The 19,545-nt window shown below is 46.7% G+C and overlaps 1 protein-coding gene across 1 annotated transcript in view; it reads left to right on the top strand.

Moving 5' to 3' along the window:
• The window catches only part of STK11 (serine/threonine kinase 11), an 895,845-nt gene that overhangs the window by 750,043 nt on the left and 126,257 nt on the right, over nt 1–19,545 (top strand). The window lies entirely within an intron of this gene.

The raw sequence follows: 19,545 nt of genomic DNA, 5'->3' as shown, positions 1-19,545 counted from the left end.
AAAGTATGATTTTAAAGTGTTTTTTAGAATATGTTTCTCCCCCTACCTGATAATATACACGACACACAGCCTGTCCACCAAAATGCAGGCTACACTTTGGAATGTACACCATCCGAAGGCACGTGTCTGCACAAAATGTCACTAAACACCAGACAAACCCACCACAGATGACCACTACTCCATGCCCAGGACCACACACCGTGAAGCAGAGATTATAACTTACTCTTCAATTTAGGCCCTTGACATTTGCTATTTGCTTTGCTTGGTAGAAATAGTTAAGTTTCGGATTTTACACCATCCTTATAGAAACATGTTAAACCTAAAGAATATCATTGTAGCTTTATTTCGAATGGATTGTGTCCTCCAACTTATTCCACATCTTTGACATGTAATGTCAAAGATGTGGAATACGTTGGAGGAACATCCAGTCGAAAGAACGTTACCAGTTGGTAAGTAACTTGTTCTTCTCATATCCTGAATGGAAAACTAGAACTCCTAGAATGCAAAAGAATCTAGGCCTGTGAACAGTCTTTAACAGCACTGTTTTATTTTTTTTATTTTATTTTTTTTTTCATTTCAAAACCTTTATTTACTAAGGTTCCTGGGTTGGTCTAATTCCTAACTGGTCCCAACGCTGAAGGGATGGTTCCCTTAACTGATTTCTCTAAAGGATGTCGATGTCTGTCTAAACCTATGCTTGCCCTCACTCTTTACAAACGTGATGGGAAGTCTATAAAAAGGAAAAACGGTGGTTCAACAGAAAATTTGAAACAAAGGGTGGTTTCAGGTGGTCTTCTCTCTAGATGTAGTTTGGGCAATGTCACAAAAATTAGTTAAATCAAAAAGGGCTGCTCATAAGAACTTCTCCACAAAGCCCTTGCAATATTCTCAAATACTTTCAGTATCTTTGGTTGCATGGGGGGCCCCTTCCCCAAGCTTCAACTTGTTTACATTTCAAATACCACAAATGAAATACAACAGCTCCTCTAGAAGCTTCAGAGGATTCCCTTCCCCAAGCTTCAATCCTTTCAACACTGCAGAATAGGTTTACAACTTGGTTAGGCCTCAGATTTCCCTTCCCCCAAGCTCAGGCCCCTTTTCAGTTTCCAGCACAAATTCGATTCTGTCAGGATGTGCTTTTCATTTCTTTTTTTTTTTTAACTTTTGTTTATTGGCAGGAAGTCAAGACCGGTACAGTACACATTTCACATAAGAGCCGCAGGCTCACATTTAGGCATTATGTCATACAATATTTTCAACCAGTGCAACCCGGGGGAAGGGGAGGAAAAGGCCAGCAGGAGCGTGCAGGACTCCTTGCCCCTGGCACGTCGGCCGAACCCGGTGGGGGGGGGTGGAGTTCCACTCTGCTTCATCTCTATTGCTTAGATAGCTGCAGAACTCAGTCCACACGTTCTTAGGGCGGGATGTCGTGGGGAGGGAACCAATATATTCCTCCTCACAAATTTGTACCCAAGTGAGGGATTTCAGCCACATCTCAAGGGTGGGGGTGAAGGGGAGGGAGCGACGCTTCCAGCATTGTACTATACATCTTTTAGCGACAATGGCACTTACATTTAAAAATGTAGGCATTTTTTTGGTATCTTCATCGGTCCATATTCCAAACAGAGCTAGCGGGTCGGGGTCCACAGGGGACCCAATTATCTGACTGCGTTCTTGTAACTTTCATCCAGAACGCACTCAGCGCAGCACAGGACCAGAACATATGTATGTGATCTGCCTCTTCAGATTTACATTTTGGGCAAGTGCGTGTCAAGGTGCGTGTGAATTTCGGTACTCTGTGCGGTGTATAATAGTATATTGAGAAGTTTATATAGTATGCACCGGAAACTAGCGTTAAGTGAAACTTTGCGCGTGTGCGCGCACATTTTCATCCACATCCCTTCAGTGATTTCCCTAGCCCATGCTTCTCGGGGTTTGAGGGATGCATCTCCTGGTTTTCCATACTGCATTTTATAGAGAAAGGATATTATGCCTCTACTGCCTGCAGAATTTGCTATGTACTGGAGTTCGGGCGAGTCTGGGGGCTCGTCTGGGTAGGAAGGCCACATTTCACGGACCGCCGCTCTTAACCTGAAGTATTGCAGTAGCTCTACCGCTGAGTTAGTGTTTGGGGCGCCAGGTCTGAGGGGTGATGAATTTACCATCCAGGTATAGCTCCGTCAGCGCTCGATGGCCCAGGTTCTCCCAGTGTCGTAGGATATGTTGGTCATGTGTGGGGGAGAGTCCAGGAAAGTGCCATATGGGGAGCCATTTGTAGTATGGGTATTGTTCATGTTGCGGGTCCAACATGCTGTTCCACGCCCTGATCGTGGCAGCTACAGGGTCTGCAGGGGCATCAGTTTGGAACGAACGGTGTAGTATTAAGGTCATGATGTTGGTCCCATCCCCCGCCAGTTTCTCTAGTTTGACATGTGGGGGGTGGATTCAAGTGTGCGTACCAGTGTGTAGCATGTTGGGCCTGTGCCGCAATCCAGTACAGTGTTAGGTCTGGGGCTGTGAAACCTCCTTTTTCATAGGGTAGGGTCATGTGTTGCCACTTTTTGTGGACCGCCCCGGAGTGCCAAAGGAACTGGGCGCATGCCGCATGGAGCCTCTCTAAATATTGTTTCCCGGGCCACACTGGTACGTTAGCAAATATATAGAGGAGCTTGGGGACCGCTATCCTTTTTATTAGGAACAATCTGCCCGCAAGTGACAGTGGGAGGTTGCGCCATCTAATCATTTTGGATTCTATGAGCTGTGCCATTGCCTTGTAGTTATCCGCCAATAGGGAAGCTTTGTTAAGTGACATTTGAACCCCAAGGTACCTGATACCACCCGGTGACCAGCGTAAAGGGAATTCACAGGACGGTTGTTTAGTTGCTGGGGTAAGTGGGAATATTTCTGATTTGGAATAGTTGATGGTGAAGCCGGAGTACATGCCTATTTTGGTGATGTCGCGGATGATCAGGTCCAGGTATGTGGAAGGGTTTCTGACATATAATAGTACATCATCAGCATACAATGAGATGATTTCTGGCGTGTCCTGTAGGTGAATGCCCTTGTGAGTGTCGGTCCCTGACGTGGTCCGCCATGGGTTCAATCGCGAGAGCAAAAAGAATGGGGGAGAACGGACATCCGTGCCTGGTGCCCCTGTGTAGCGCAAAGGGAGGAGACATAAGGGAGTTAACTAGCACCCTGGCCATTGGTCCTGTGTATAGCAGTTTTATGTAGGAGATCATGTTTGGTCCCACCCACATTTTTCCCAGCACGGCCCATAAGTATTGCCATGAGACCATGTCGAATGCCTTCCCGGCATCTAATGCGACCGCCACTGCATCAGCTTTCGGGTCAATTCTGGACATTACATTGAAAAGCCGGCGGATATTAAGTGCAGTAGAGCGGCCAGGGACAAATCCACTTTGGTCTGCATGGACCAGATGGGGCATGAATGAGAGGAACCGGTTTGCTATTATTTTGGCGAAGATTTTCATGTCAGTGTTGATGAGGGATAGAGGCCTATAGGAGCCACATTCGTCTGGGGGTTTCCCTGGTTTGGGAAGGACGGTTATTGGGGCTTCCCTTAGGGAGGGAGGGTGGCTAACCAAAGTGATTCAATCCAGACCCCGTGTAGTATGGGAGCTAAAATGGCAACGTGTTCCTGATAAAACTCTGATGTGAGCCCTTCGGGGCCAGGGGCTTTGTTCTTGGGGAGGTCCGAGATTACCTGGACTATCTCATCCAGGGTGAACGGGGCATCAAGTTGCTCACTGGTGCTGTGGGAGATGAGGGTCATAGGAATACGTTCTAGCAGATCATCCAGGTTGTGTGTTGTGTGTTCGCTCTGGGGGCCATAAAGGTTGGCGTAAAAGGTTGCAAAAGTGTCAATGATGGCTTGGTCCGACCAGTGGCGTGAGCCTTGCCCATCCAAGATACAATCTATTCGCGCCCTCCCGCCCTTGGCCCGGACCAGTTTAGCTAGGGTTCTTCCAGGTCTGTCTCCCTCGCCATACCTTCTCGCGGCTACAGGGCGAGCATAGTACCGCACCTCGCTGAGGGTGTGAGATTCATATAGTTCTATTTCTGTTCTAATCTTCGCCAGGGTTGCTGGTGCACGAGAGGAGACGTATTCTTGTTCTAGATTTTTAAGTTTAGTTTCGGAGTGGTTTAGGGCCTGCCTTATAGCTTTGAGAACCCCCGCCTCCCTAGAGATGCATATCCCCCTGATATATACTTTAAATGCCTCCCAGCGGGTCCCTTCAGGTGTATCATGTATGTTATTCTCTTGTTTATATCCGCTAGGATCTCGGCTTTAAAGACAATGTCCGCCAGGGCTTCCGATTTAAAGCGCCCAGCAGGGCGGGTGGCCGGGGTACTTCCCAGTTGGATCTGCATCAGTACCGGGGAGTGATCAGAGAGCGTGCGTACGAGAATCCTGACATCTGTCACCCTCCCCACTCGACACCCCGACAGCAGGAACATATCTATTCTTGAAGAGCTATCGTGTACTTTTGAGTAGAAAGTATAATCCCTCTCTCGGGGGTGGAGTGCCCTCCGTACGTCGTGGAGGTTTAGGGACCTCATGTGTGTGTTAAGTTGTTTGGCGGCTCGGGACATGACTCTGCGGTTAGTGGTTGTTCTGTCCAGGACATTGTCAAGTATAAGATTCATGTCCCCACCCCATATAATGGGGACTTCCACATATCTCATAAGGATGGTGGTCACTGAGTCTATGAATTCCGGGGAGTCAGTGTTGGGGCCGTATGAGTTTACGAGCAAGCATTACTTGTTGGCCAGGGTGCCGTGGACGATCACATATCTGCCTTCCGTATCAATATGGGATGTATGGAGTGTGAATTTTACAGATTTGTGTATCAGAGGCAGGACTCCCCTGGATTGAGTGGAGTACTGGCTATAAAATCTGTTAGGACCCCAGGACTGTGCTAGGTTTGATGATAGGAGTTTCAGAGCATGTGTCTCCTGTAGTAGGAGTACCTTGATTCCGTGTCGTCGTGCCTATGCTGCGATTTTGCCGGACTTTGTGAAACTGGTCAACCTCCGAACGTTCCAAGTCCTCATTTTGATAGCCATGTTTAACAATTCATGGAACATCCCGATTGAAGGATCTATCTCTGATTGCCATCAAATGTGGTGCGGCGGCGTGATCACGCCCTTCTACCAACCGAGTCCTAACCTTCCTGCCCTTTTCTGTGTAACATTCCCAACATTCACCACCCCCCACCCTCACCGGCCGGCACAAACAGGCGGTGTGATAGTACCAACCCATGAATTGACCAACTGCGTGCAGTCCCCAACTTGGCAACACTCGGTAAGCACCACCCCTAACAGAGATGCCAGGGTGCTATGTCTGATCTGGCCGTTCAACCCATGTGCCCAACAGGGGCAAAACTGAGAACAAAGCAAAACAACTAGTATTGCAATTGCAGCGGGGGTAGCCACTGCCGTGTACCCAATTAAGCAAGTGGTGTGGCGCGGAAGGCGCCTCAAAGGCGGCGACGGTGTTTAAATGGACTGTGTTGCAGTTGAAGAATAGTGAAGGATGGTAGTAAGCAAGGAGGGATGTGGTTAACATCCATATGTTGGAGATATAGGCGACCTCAGTCGTTGTCCATCAGATCATTAATAGGTGCTTCCAGTGCGATCTGTGATTCAATGAATTTGACTGCTTCATCCGGGACCGTGAAGAAGTAGAGCTTATTATGATAAGTGAATTTCAGACGTGCCGGGAATAACATTGCATATTCGATGTTCCTTGCACAAAGCATTTTCTTCACCCCATTAAATTGTCTGCGTTCCGCCTGGACCCCCACCGAAAAGTCTGGGAAAATTCTAATGATTTGCAAGTCCATTCTCAGTTCGCCCTTCTCACGTGCAAGGCGCAATATATGGTCTCTGTAGCTAAGGACTTTCGCTATTATTGGCCTGGGAAAGTCACCTGGCTTGGGGCGGGGAGCAAGTGAGCGATGCGCCTGTTCGATTGTGAAGAATGGTGAAAGCAGAGGGTCGCCAAGAAGATCTTTGAGGAGGGATTCGACCGCCAGTTCCAATACGGCCCCTAAGTGCAGACTCCGGAACCCCCACTATTCGGATATTTTTTTTGCGTGATCTCGATTCGAGATCGTCACAATTGGCCTTGACGCTTTTCATGTCACGTACCAACCCTAACACGGTATTTTGGAGGGTGAGTACATTGTCCTCATTCTCCCCAATTCTGGATTCAGCATCAGTGAGCCATGTTGGTCCAGCTTCGATCTAAGCAAGGCTACATTAGCGTTTATATCCTCTAACTTCGAATGGATTGTGTCCTCCCATGTATTCCTCATCTTGTGATAATTTATCTCCAGCTTCGCTGCTTCGGGAAAAAAATTCTCGGCATAGGGCGCTGTGCTAGAGGTCGTGGCGTCGATTGTCCCTCAACGGACTCCGTACTCTGTCGACATCACCAATGGTATAAATAGCTTGTTCCGTTTTTAGATCGCTTCGCTATCGAGAACGGCGCACTTCAATTTTCTGTGAAGAAAATGTCGTCATCTTCAACTCCTTCGACACCCAAGACGGGGTTCAAGAAGTGTGTAGATTGTGGATCTAAAATGTCGATCACCGATCCCCACCGGATTTGTCTCTGGTGTCTCGGTTCCAATCACCGAACTGACGACTGCGGGTCCTGTCAATCCATGACCGAGAAAGCTCTTTGTGAGAGGAGAGGTAAACTGTTAGTGGGATGGGAAGCCTCTAAAAAGGCTATGTCAAAACGACATAAAGCGACTGATTCGAAGGAATCTGATCGCCATAGGCACTCAAAGAGATCTCGATCTAGGAGTAGATCGAGACGCTCTTCGTCTTCATCTAAATAAATGAAGAGGAGACATAGATCTCCCTCATCATCTTCTTCTTCAGAGTCGACCGAAGAAATTCGATGTCCGACTAAATCGGATTCTCCCAGTAAGTGGGAAGAATTCTGCAAAAAAGATGGAGGTTTTCGAGAACGCGGCCCTGACCCCCTCGAAAGACCCTCGAAAAAGCCATACCCCTAAAGTCGCTCCATTGGACGACAAAGTGAAGTCCAAGACTACCATGGCAAAGACCGGTAGCGTCGAGGAATCTAAAAGAACTCGAGTCGACGTAAATCCATCGAAGACTTTTTGAGAGTCGAGCACTTCTCCAGTGCCATGCAAAAAACACAAGCCGTCGAAAACTTCGACTTCTTCGACGCCCTCGGCGTCGATAATTTCGACTCCAAAACCAAAAACATCCCCGACGCCAGTATCGAAGTCATCTTCAAAGTCTTCGAAGACCCCTTAGACAATTTCGAAGGATTTATCAATTCCTTTGACGCGGATAGTAGAAGGAGATTCACTCCATTGCCCAGATCAGACTTTTTCAAGTCTATGTCAACAATTTATGAAGAATCTGCTTCAGAAGAGGACGAAGTTACTCCTCTTGGAGTTTCTTATGGTACAAGACAAGTTCCTGAGGAACTTATTGATCAGGAATCTAGAATGAGAGACCTGAGTGATACTCTACATTCTGCCAGTGTAATTGACACATCCCCAGAATAAGAGTTTGCCAGACCTGATCCTGCAGAGCATGCAGATGCTGGGTACAGGGGTCTTATGACCAGGGTAATTGAGTATATGGGTTGGGGTAATACTTCACCCATTTTTGAAAAAGATGACATGACGGATATAATCGTCAGGGGACCTCAGAAAGATTCTGTTCTCCCTTTCCACAAGGCCCTTCAAAGGACTGGAGAAAAACTAGGAGAAACCAGAGAGTATTGCTGCTGCAGATGGCACTTTTCCAAAAAAATATAGACCAGTTGGAACGGATCCTGAATATTTGAATAAACATCCAACTCCAGAGAGTTTAGTCATTCAGGCAGCATCCACTTCAAAACAAACTGCTTATCCAACTATCCCTCCAGATAGAGGATAAAAAAGTTGATGCCTGGGCACGTAAAGTTTTCACATCAGGCAGTATGGCACTTAAGTAGGCAAATGTCACCTGTACCCTAGCCAGGTTTACCCATACCCTGTGGGACTGTATTTCGGCGGCGGCTGATCATATTCCGGAAGGCGAGGAAAGGGAAGGCTTCCTGAATATAGTCAAAGACGGGAAGGAGGCAATGGGGGAATGTCTCCAGTCTGGACTGGATACTGCTGATAGTATCAGCAGAGCCATGGATGCAAGCGTTGTGCTATGCAGATTTGCGTGGTTGAGGAAGTCGGGGTTTTCACCAGACGTGCAAGCTAGACTCCTCAACATGCACTTTGATGGCTCGAGGCTCTTTGGCAGAAAGGCTGATGAAAGCCTAGAAAAAGTTCAGACCTCGAAAGCGGCAGCTAAATCACTTAGCGCCTCTTTGCGCCAGCCTCTAAAACCCTATTCCGGCTCATCTTCCTGGAGGGGTTGTTCTTTTCGATACTACTCCTCTTTTGGTAGAGGAAGAGGACAGGCTTCTCAAAGGGGCAAAAGAAACTTCCCTCGTGGAGCACGAGGAAGAGGTGCAAAATCAGCCTCAGGAGCGTCATCTGTACCCTCAGCCACTTCTGCAGCCACCTCCAAATCCCTCCGAGACCTTGTTACACAAAACACCAGTGGGAGGCAGGATCTCTCAGCATCTGAAGGAATGGCGGGGCATTACCTAAGATGCTTGGGCACTGGAAACAGGAGCCCAAGGTTACTGCCTCCCCTTCCAAAAAAGGCCTCAATCATCCACTGGGAGCCAACTCCGCCAAAATTCCGGATCCGCTCCTGTTGCAGGAAATTTTAACCCTGCTAGAGAAAGGTGCCAAAGAACTGGTACCTGTAGCGGAGAGGAACAGGGGTTGGTACTCCCCATATTTTCTCATCCCAAAAAAGGAAGGAGGACTGAGACCCTACTTGGACTTGAGAAACTTGAACAAGTTCCTCAGGAAGGACGAGATGCAGATGGTGACTCTTTCTTAGATCCTTCAGGCTCTCCAACTCCAAGATTGGTTGGCATCATTGGACCTTCAGGATGCTTACCTTCATGTGCCAATTCATCCAAAGCACAGAAAGTACCTGAGGTTCGCGATTGGCAATTCTCATTATCAATTTCGAGTTCTGCCATTCGGGTTGACCTCCGCCCTGAGGGTTTTCACCAAACTGTTGGCAGTTGTGGCAGCAAGTTTCGGGAGAGGGGGCATTCATATCTACCCCTACCTGGACGATTGGTTGATCAGAGCAAGTTCTCCAGAACAAGCTCAGGAACATCTTTCGATCACCTGCCACTTCCTCCACAAATTGGGCTTCTCCCTCAATTTCAAGAAGTCCCACATGATATCATCCCAGAAGCTCCAGTTTATCGGAGCAGTCTTGGACACTTCCTCGGGAAAAGCCTCGCCTTCCGAAGTGAGAGCTCTCCACATCCAGCAGATGGTAACAAAATTCCAGAATGCCCGACGTCTACCGGCCTTCGATTTTCTCAGGTTGCTTGGCCTCATGGCATCCTGAATTTTCCTAGTACCAGAGGCCAGGTTGAGAATTGTTTTTTTTTTTTATTAATTTACATTTATATAGCACGCAAGCATCCCAGGGGAATTCAGGCGCTGTTACTTGCAATAACTTAGTTACATAGTACAGGCATGGTAGCGATTGTTGACACATTATGAATGTTACAGGAAATCATACTGCTATTACAGATATTGCTTTTGGTCATATAATACAGTATACATGAAAAGTATTTGTGCTGATGTGTCTGGCCTTATGTGAAGAGGGTAGTCTTCAGCGTTTTGCGGAAGGTGGTGAGGGAGGCCTCACCACGGATAGTGGGTGGTAGGGCATTCCAGTGAGAGGGTGCAAGATAAGGGAAGCTGGATCCTCCCGCTTTTACTCTTTTTACTAGTGGCACAGAGAGCATGTTGGTGCACGGTGATCTGGTTGGCCTGGTAGTGGAGACTGGGTGTATCCTTTGTGAGAGGTATGCACTTGTGGGTCAGTGTCAGGGCTTTGAATATGATCCTTTCTTTTATTGGGAGCCAGTGGGCTAGTTTTCTGGCCTCAGAGATGTGTTCTCTTTTAGCAATGCCTTGGGCTGCCCGGAGAGCATTGTTCTGTATTACTTGTAATCTCTCTAAGTTTTTATTGGAGGTTCCTAGAAAGAGTATGTTACAGTAGTCTAGCCTAGAGCCGGTGATGGCTCTGGCTATGTTGGTGCAGTTCTCTTTGGAGAGAACGGGTCTGACTGCATTGATAAGTTTGGCATGATATGCAGCTGCAGAGGCTATTGCATTGACTTGTCTGTCCATGGATAGGCTGGAATCCAGATAGACTCCCAGAGTTTTGACAGTGTCGGACACTGGAATTTTAATGGAATCAATGGTGAAGTGGCTGAATGAGATCCCTTCAATGGGCACTCAGAAATCAGTGGTCCCAGTTCTCAGGGAATATGTCGGATCTTCTGCAAGTCCCGAGCGCAGCTGCTCAGGATCTTCTAAGGTGGGCTTGCAACAACAACATTCTCAAGGGAGAGTCTTTTTGGCAACCATGGCCAGAGATAACAGTAGTGACGGACGCCTCACTCACGGGATGGGGAGCACACACCAACGGTCTGACAATCAGCGGTCTTTGGTCTCCATCGGAGTCCAAAGTACACATCCACCTTTTGGAGCTGAGGGCAATCAGACTAGCTCTGAAGGCCTTTCTGCCCTCTGTACAGGGAAAGAATGTCCTGATAATGACGGACAACACGGTGGCCGTGTACTACCGCAACAAAAGAGGAGTAGGGTCACTACCACTGTGCAGAGCGGCAATGCAGCTATGCTTCTAGGCAATACGAGAAGGAATCTCTCGTTCGGCAATTCACCTAGCCGGACAGAAGAACATGGCGGCAGACGCTCTGAGCAGGCAGAGCACGGTCTCTCACGAGTGGGAGATGGCTCAGGAAGTCCTTCTGGATATCTTCGCCCTTTGGGGAACCCCTCAAGTGTATCTGTTGGCCACCCCAATCAACCGGAAGTGCGATCAGTACTGCTCAAGGGAATTTCCTCAAAGAGGAGCTCTGGGAGACGCATTCGTAGTGGAGTGGAAGTTTCCACTGCTGGACGCGTTTCCCCCAGTCCCCGTGATTCCTCAAGTAATCAGGAGGTTGAGAAAGTTCAGGAAAACCATGATCCTAATTGCCCCGGATTGGGCCAGGAGGACGTGGTACCCGGACCTTCTGGACATGTCCATCTTCCCTCCAATACTTCTTCCGCAAACAGCGGATCTTCTCTCGCAAGAGGAAGGTTGGGTTCTCCATCCAGAGGTCAAGACACTCAACCTTCACGCATGGTTTCTGAGTGGTTGAGATACAAGGATTGGGATATTCCGGATGACGGAATGGAAATCTTGCTTTCGGCCAGAAGACCAGCAACAAAATCTTTGTACCAATGTCGCTGGAACAGGTTTAGTAACTGGTGCAAAGACAAGGATGTGGACCCTTTTCAGTGTGGCACCCCAATGGTGCTTTCTTTTCTATTACATCTCGCTAATCTGGGGCGCCAGATAGGAACAATCAAAGGATACCTTGCTGCGCTGTCCATTTTCAAGCGCTCCTTGGAAGAGGTTTCATATTTCAAAATACCGTTAATCATTCAATTCTTAAAAGGGCTTACTAATGTATACCCTCCAGTACCTTTTCATGTACCAACTTGGGATTTAAATTTACTACTAAAATTCTTGACTTGCATACCTTTTGAGCCTCTGCATTCATGTCCATTGAGGCTTTTAACTCTAAAAACTGTCCTCCTTGTGGCCCTATCATCAGCCCGCAGGGTTAGTGAACTTCAGGCTCTCTCATGCAAACCACCATGTACTATTTTTTATAAGGATAAGTTAAACCTTTGTTCTTACCAAAAGTAGTCTCGGACTTCCATTTGTCACAAAAAATAGTACTACCAACTTTTTATCCTCCTCCTCATCTCGGCAAGGAAGAGGAGAGATTACACAGACTAGATCCCAAGAGGGCTCTTAGTTTTTACATCTCAAGGATGGCTAAATTAAGACAAGATGACCAACTATTCGTGGGTTATAGTGGTCATAAATTAGGCATATCTGTTACAAAACAGACCATTTCCCACTGTATCGTATTAGCCATAGTTGAATGCTACAGATTATCGGGAAAAGAACCACCAGATGGGCTTCGTGCCCATTCTACAAGGGGAATGGCTACTTCTGCGGCTCTAAAGAGGGGAGTCCCGGCAGCAGATATTTGTGCAGCAGCAACCTGGAAAACAATGCATACTTTTGTTAAACATTATTGGTTGGATACTGCCTCTCTAATGAGGGTTTATTTGCTAAGGCAGTTCTGCATTCTGTCCACGAAAACTGAAATTAGTACTCCCGCCTCCAAAATTGCTACTGCTATGGGAGCCTATCACAAGATGAGGACTACGTGGGAGGACACAATCCATTCGAAGAACAAATTACTTACCAACTGTAACGTTCTTTCGACTGGATGTTCCTCCCATGTATTCCTCATCGACCCTCCCATCCTACCCCACAGTACAGTTTACATTTTCTTACACTTTCCTCTCACGAAGAATGTATTGATCATGGGGCACGCCTGTGTGTTCCTCCTATATGTTTCATCGAAAAAACAGAACTGAAGCAACGGCCGTGGCTCGAGCTATTTATGCTATTGGTGACGTCGACAGAGTACGGAGTCTGTCGAGGGACAATCGACGTCACAACCTCGAGCAGAGCACCCTCTGCCGAGAATTTATTTTTCCGAAGCAGCGAAGCTGGAGATAACGAATTATCACAAGATGAGGAATACATGGGAGGAACATCTAGTCGAAAGAACGTTACAGTTGGTAAGTAACTTGTTCTTTTCATGGAAGGAGGCAAAGTTCTTTGCCATGGACTCCATCATTGTTGCCAGGTCAGGTTGAGGGGTTTCCAGCGGGGTCTCCGTGTCGGTGTCATTCGAGGGGGTGGCGCACTGGTCCACCTTGGGCGTTGGCTTCGTAAACTTGTCCATGGTCCCTGCCCTGTTTGCCCCGCGAGGCTTGTTGGGCATCCCAAGGGGAGGTGGTATTAGTGTAGACAGAAGAAGGTGCTACTTGGGTGGTTCAGGGAGAAGTCTGGTAGACCCTGGGGGCAGCAGAGCCAGGTAGCTCAGGGAGTGGACGCAGTCTAGGTGGCTGCGGGCGCCAATGGACTTTCTGCCGGAATTTCCTTCACTGTGGCATAGCAAGGGGGCATGGTGGGAGCCGCTAGGTTAGAGGCAGGGTATTTCGTCCGGCACTTGAGATCAGCAGGAGAGCACTGGGCCCAAGCGTAGCAGTAGAGGGGAACCAGGACAAGGCGATTTCAAGCAGAGAGCGAAATGGTCCTCGGTATGTAGTTTCAACAGATAGGGCCGCGCTAGGTGAGGCGCGGGGAGATCACCCTGTCGGCTCTGCCTTGCGGGTACAGCGATGCTACGTGTCGGGAGGGTGGCCGCGGCATGGGACAGAGCCCCCCACTGGTTGGTGATGATGCTGTAGAAGTGGTGATGGGTGCGCAAACTTTATATATAGCGGCGCCGTGGGGGGGGGGGAAGCCCCCCCTCCAGCAGTATGGTCACTGGTGGTGTCAGTCAACTGGACTGTAGTTCATATTTGGTGGCCCGGTAGAGGAGATAGGCCGATGCAGTATCAGTAGTCAAGCGTGGGAGCTGGGGGCTGTGCGTTCGGGTGATATGATGCATACAGCTGTAGTGCGGCAGCCCCCCAGCTCATCACCTCGTTCCAGCCGTCCGGATACGTGTGATACGGGCTGCCCCGCGGATGGCGCGGCCCCGGCTGCTCGGGGCACAGCACAACCACGGCCACCTGCTGTCATCAGCCTGCAGCGTTGGGCTCAACCAGCAGCCACACAGGGGCCGCAGGCAGCCGACAGCGGGCAGAGGTCCCCGCAGCACACCACGGGGTGTAGTGCGAGGCCACCTCCCCGCCACGGAGGGGCCACAGCTCAGCAGCCCACGGAGGTCGCAGGAGCGAGGGTTGATGGGCGGGTCTCCAACCGGCACCGCTGTAGGGTCCTACACGGAGGGGCCGGAGGGCCACACCAACAGGTGGACGCGCCGCAGGTATCGAGAGCGCGGGCAGAGCGCGGACCAGGGAAGGCCTCACACGGTTCTCCTGGCCCAGACGTCCGGATGCCACAACTTGGCTTCCGAGTTCCGATTCCTTTCAAAATTAGATGTTGGAGTAGCTCAGGACCAGCGCTGCACTTGGCAAGTGTTTTCAATGCAGAATATGATGTTATGCCGCCGATGCCGTCTGATGAGAAGTTACTGGGCACAGAGCTCTTTGACTAGGCAGCCATTTTGTAGGCTGTTCAACAGCGCTAACAGCACGGTTTTCTTTCGGCGCTTTAAGATAGGAAATAAAATATTGTGTAAATAAAGTCCCTTACCTATGAAGAGCCTCCGTCAGAAACTTCCAGCATATTGTCATGCATGTTGTGAAGAACATTTGACTACAACAAATAAGCAACCGCCTGCCCCCATTTCACGCTAATAGGTGTGGATATAAACTCAATTTTACCAGAGTTGTTTTTGTGTCCCTCCAACTGTTGTAGGATTACTCGTTAAATGGTGTGAAATGCAGATATTTCATTTGGAAATGCTGTATCGCGCATAAGGGCGTGCCGATAACAAAATATGTGCTTTAGAGAATTCGCTGAGGCGCAGGCTGCACTGCCCCACACTAAGCTGTGTGTGTGCGTTTTAGCTGGACCTTACTTGCGAAAGGCCACAACTTTCTTTCTGAACCGAGTCGATTCTAAATTTAGCTCGGGAGAAAGAAAGTGTGCCTGCGCCCAGGACACCGTTAACAAAACGTTTAACTAAAAAAAGGTACGGTCTTTAAAAATAGAAATGAACTACGACGGACCATTGGTTTATATTAAACTTCCACCCAGGGACGTCATTTCACCAAAATGCCATGGGGGTGGGGTAGTTGAAGTGACATCACAAGACCCTTGACCTCTGATGACATAACAGGAAGTGATGTCATTTGACCCAACCCCGAAGAGACATCACTGTAAGTGTGGAAAATAACCTTTCACCCCTTGACAAAACAGGAAGGTATCGCATGGCATTGTTCCTAAGTACACTACGAACAATACGGTTTTATTTATTTTTTTCAAAACTTTATTTATACATTTAGAACTTTACAGAAGCAATAGAACATAATACAATTTCTCAAATGCACAAGGTGATACTTATTCACCCATAATTTCCTAAAAAAACCTTTAAGAAGTAACAGAGGGGAACTGAATACAGGGAGTAAGGTGACGGAAGGTAAAGGAAAGAAATAAAATGAAACAAAACAAAGCAAAATAATAAACCTAGAACACAATCAAATATTTTAAGCGTAGAGATCATTAAATGCACCTTACATCCTCTCAAATTTATCAAGCTGATCTTTTGCTTCAAAGGATATTTTCTCCCTCTTGGACAAAAGGGACACACTCTGCAGCCAGTCATCAATGTTAGGAGAGGTATCACTTTTCCAAAATTTCAAAATCTGCTTCTTGGCTAGCAAAAGAGCTCTATATATCCAAAACAGTTTACTTGTAGTTAAACCAATATTTGAAGGCAGTAAACCTATCACAGAAACAAGTGGATCGCTGGGTATAGAGAGAGATCCAGAACCAACTCCATCCTCTGGAAAACACCATCCCAGAATAATTGTATTTTACCACATAACCACATCATGTGGAGTGTAGTGCCCGCCTCCCTATTACAGTTCCAACAACAGTCCACATTATTCAATTTACTCATTCTCATCTTCCATGGGGACCAATATAAATAATGAGTAAGTCTTTGTTGTGTATATCTCAAATCTAAATCCACTTTGTATTTATCTGGACCTGCACCTATGTGGCTCAAATCAATATCCAACAATGTGCAATCTGAATCCCAATTCCCTCTACCACATTGCGATGGTAACTTAGATGCAGAGGGTGCAGTCAATTCATACAGAGTAGATGCAGACAAGGGCACAGTCCTTGAAAGAACAAAAGTTGTAGGCGAGGCATGCATCTTAGCATTCAACGGCGAGAAAAGTACAACAAAAAGGTCCCGCAGAACATTATATCGACAAATTTCAGACGCTTTCATCTGATACTTAAAGCGCAGAAACTCAAAATCAACCATATTCTGACCATCATAAACCTGTCCAATCTTCCATATACCAGCTCTCTGCCACGAGACCCATGACAAGACACGGTTATTCTGTTTCAGAGCCTGGTTTCGCAAATAAACTAGAATCTGCACACTAAGAATTTCTCCTCCCAAATCTCATTACTTTTACGCCATTCCTTCACAACGTGCTTTACAAAAGGCGTAGTGGTACCAACAGACAGTCTCTTATCCATGAACAAAAGAACATCCGGTGGGACGGGAGAAACTGATTCCTCCTCTATTTTAATCCAACCTGCACAAATACTGCGATCAGACATCAACCAATGATGCATCGCGCTTTGTCGGGGAAAACCAAAGCTGCCTAGCTTCACTGACTTATAAAGAACATCTTTCGGAACTCTCGCTCTACTTCCTTCCCCCACACAAACTTATCCAAGGATTTATTATGCTACCTAATACATTTTTTGAAAGTGGCAGTGGGAGCATGCTAAAAACATATAAAAATTTGGAAGAAGGGACATCTTAACTACGTTAACCTTCCGCCATAAGGTTAGTTTTAACTTCTCCAATCTACAGCAAAGACTGTCTACCTCTGCAACTTTCAAACGGATATTGTATGCAAGCAAGGACTTCACATCCCTATTTATATAAATACCCAAATATTTAAGACCCGACCCAGCCCACATATCCCGATCCACCCCGAACAACCCCCTATGACACGATGCTGAAATCAGATAAATCAAAGTCTTTACTACATTAACTTTATAATTAGAGAATTTCATACAAGAATGGATCACAATATGTATCGTTAATATCAGTGTGTACAGGCCCATATTACCAAATTACTGTGAATGCAAGCAGACGTCAAAGGCCAAATGATAATGTGCTTTTATAAAGCACTTAAGCTTAAACACTTTATATAGAGCAAATATACATACAATATCACCCAACCTGTGTTGGTACTCATTTATCAACATGAGAAGGATGAAAGGCTGAGTTTGAAGTGTTTAAGAACAGATGAAATCAGTGACACACACCCTGAAGTGTGCCTGAAATAAACCTTTAATGAGTTTAGCAATTTCTCCAGAAAGACACATTGTTATTCCTATTCATTGTTATTTAGGGTCGCTGCTCAAAGAGTTACACTTGTGCAAACCCCTGTTTAATTTTTTTTTATAGGCCTGAACAAGAAAGCCAGCCACTCCAGAAACAAAGAGCCACATGGCGCTGGCCACAGCACAGGTGCTTAAACTTAAAAAGAAACCCCATTTTTGTATTTTTCTTTTTTTTAGGGCTAGCAAGTGAGACCTCCCAAATGACGTCCATGTTTCCAACTCTGTTATGAACTGGCCTATGCAATACATAAAGCCTAAAACTTTCCGCCACCTGTCTAACTGAATCAAGACCGTGCAACCTGCTTCGTCATGAAGTTCTAGTCATGAGAAGGATCTCTAAACCATTCTGTTGCTCCTACTCCTAAGATAGCATTCCGTTTGCTCATGGACTGTGCTTTTATCAATGCCCCATGCTTTTATCTTTAATCAGACACCAACGGTACCCAGTCAATTTACCGAAAACATTAGAGTGGTCAATTTCACAGAGATCATAATACCAGAAAACACAGAACACATGAAATATATAAAGGGTAGTGGGGTAAAGGGGTTAAAATGGGGGTGGGCCCAATTAAAAAACATAAACATTTATTGTCTGTGATGAAATGTACCACTCTGTAATGTCAGTCGGTAAAATCACATACAACCGACCCCCACATTCCATCTCTCATACGATGACCAGCAGGACGGGCAGCACAAGAAACGGCACTGCTTCTTCCTTACACTCAACACTGGAGGTATAACCAGCATGGCAAGAGTGGGGGATGCACTATAAAAAAGATAATTTGGGGTATTTTTGATTGGGGAATATGGTTCTCCCGAGGTACAGTCAAAGAAGATGGGGCTTGGATTAGCCAACCTGGGACAACATGGTGGTCTCAACCACCGTTATACTTGACATCACTCTTAAGGTATCAAGGCTGAACAGCAGACTTGACATTAGAGGCAGGAGGGTGCAGTTCCTTCGTCATTTTATCTGTATTTATCCACATTTATAATTGCTCAGTAAGAATAAAAACATTGCAACTAGCACTTTACTGCATTCATTCAAATACAAAATGTTGCACCTCGATGCCTGTAACGAGAAGCTCACCTTAAAACTGATTACCTATTCCTTCTGTTGATGTGCTAAACCTTACTGCAGTAACAAATTCAAGGAGAAATACATGATTTTTATCCCCTCTACATTGTGTAACTTTGCACAGCCATTGGCTTGCAAGTCATTGTGAATGTCTGCTTTTTACAAATAAATACTGAAAGGAAAAAGTGCGATCTGCAAGAAGCCCACTAAGGTGCATGAAGAGACAGGGCCCTCACCCACCTGGCATAGTAGGAAGACCCACAAAGGGACAGGCCTTATTCAACAGGACTTCAAATAGGAGGAGAAGCCATTTATATGGACCTCATAAATGCATTATCACAATTTAAAAAGACAGCACGCAATGGTGCATACGAAAAAAAGGTAAAACATGACTTACTCCAGCCTGTTCAGAGATACCTAGAAAAGCTATAAAAATGTATTTATGACAAAAGTGGATACCAAGTGGCCCCACACAGCAGTCCGTGTAAGATGGCTTCACTTGTGTTGTACTAAAACAATACACATGTCTTGCAAGAAGGGCGTGCCATCCCCTGCACTGGTAGGCACTCAGGCCACACAGTGCACCAAAAATGAAGTGTGATGTGGGTAAAAGGGGCACTAAGGGTTCCCTGACCATACTTTACTTAAGGGGAGGTGTGCACCCATAGGAATACCATAGATGCCAGTGTAATATTATGTTAACCAATATTTATACTGCACCCATCACCACCATTGTGTTCTTACAGTGACTGGCCTGGTCAGTAAGTTATCATATTGTGACCCTGCCGGGCTGTTGCCGGACCCAAGGCTGTGTAAAGAAAGGTGAGTGTTAGGGAGGCGTTGCTAAGAAAGGGAAATTAGACAGTAGAAGGACCAAAATCAGAGGGAAAAACATTTGGGAAGAGTGGGAGGGGATTGGGTTGTTGAAGCAGGGATTAGGTATTGGTAAGCATGAGTGTTGGCCTCGGGAGAGTACAGTTGAATTGAGTGTAGTGTTTTATTGTGATGGCAATATCTAGACCTGATGAAGCATGCTACTAGATGTAGTTAATGAGTGGTTGCTATGGGAGCGGTCTCTCAGTATTGGTACCCAAGAAAGAGTATGCCCAATGTATCAGAACAAAAGCAATGTAGCAAGGAAGGGAGGTTGAGAAACCTCACTCGCCTCTTAAAGTCGCAAAAAAAGTCCA

This window comes from Ambystoma mexicanum, chromosome 1p (genome assembly GCF_040938575.1).
Source record: "Ambystoma mexicanum isolate Mex_15411 chromosome 1p, UKY_AmexF1_1, whole genome shotgun sequence".
Lineage (NCBI taxonomy): Eukaryota > Metazoa > Chordata > Amphibia > Caudata > Ambystomatidae > Ambystoma > Ambystoma mexicanum.
The sequence above is the reverse complement of the archived record's forward strand: the minus strand, read 5'-3'. Positions and strand labels throughout refer to the sequence as shown.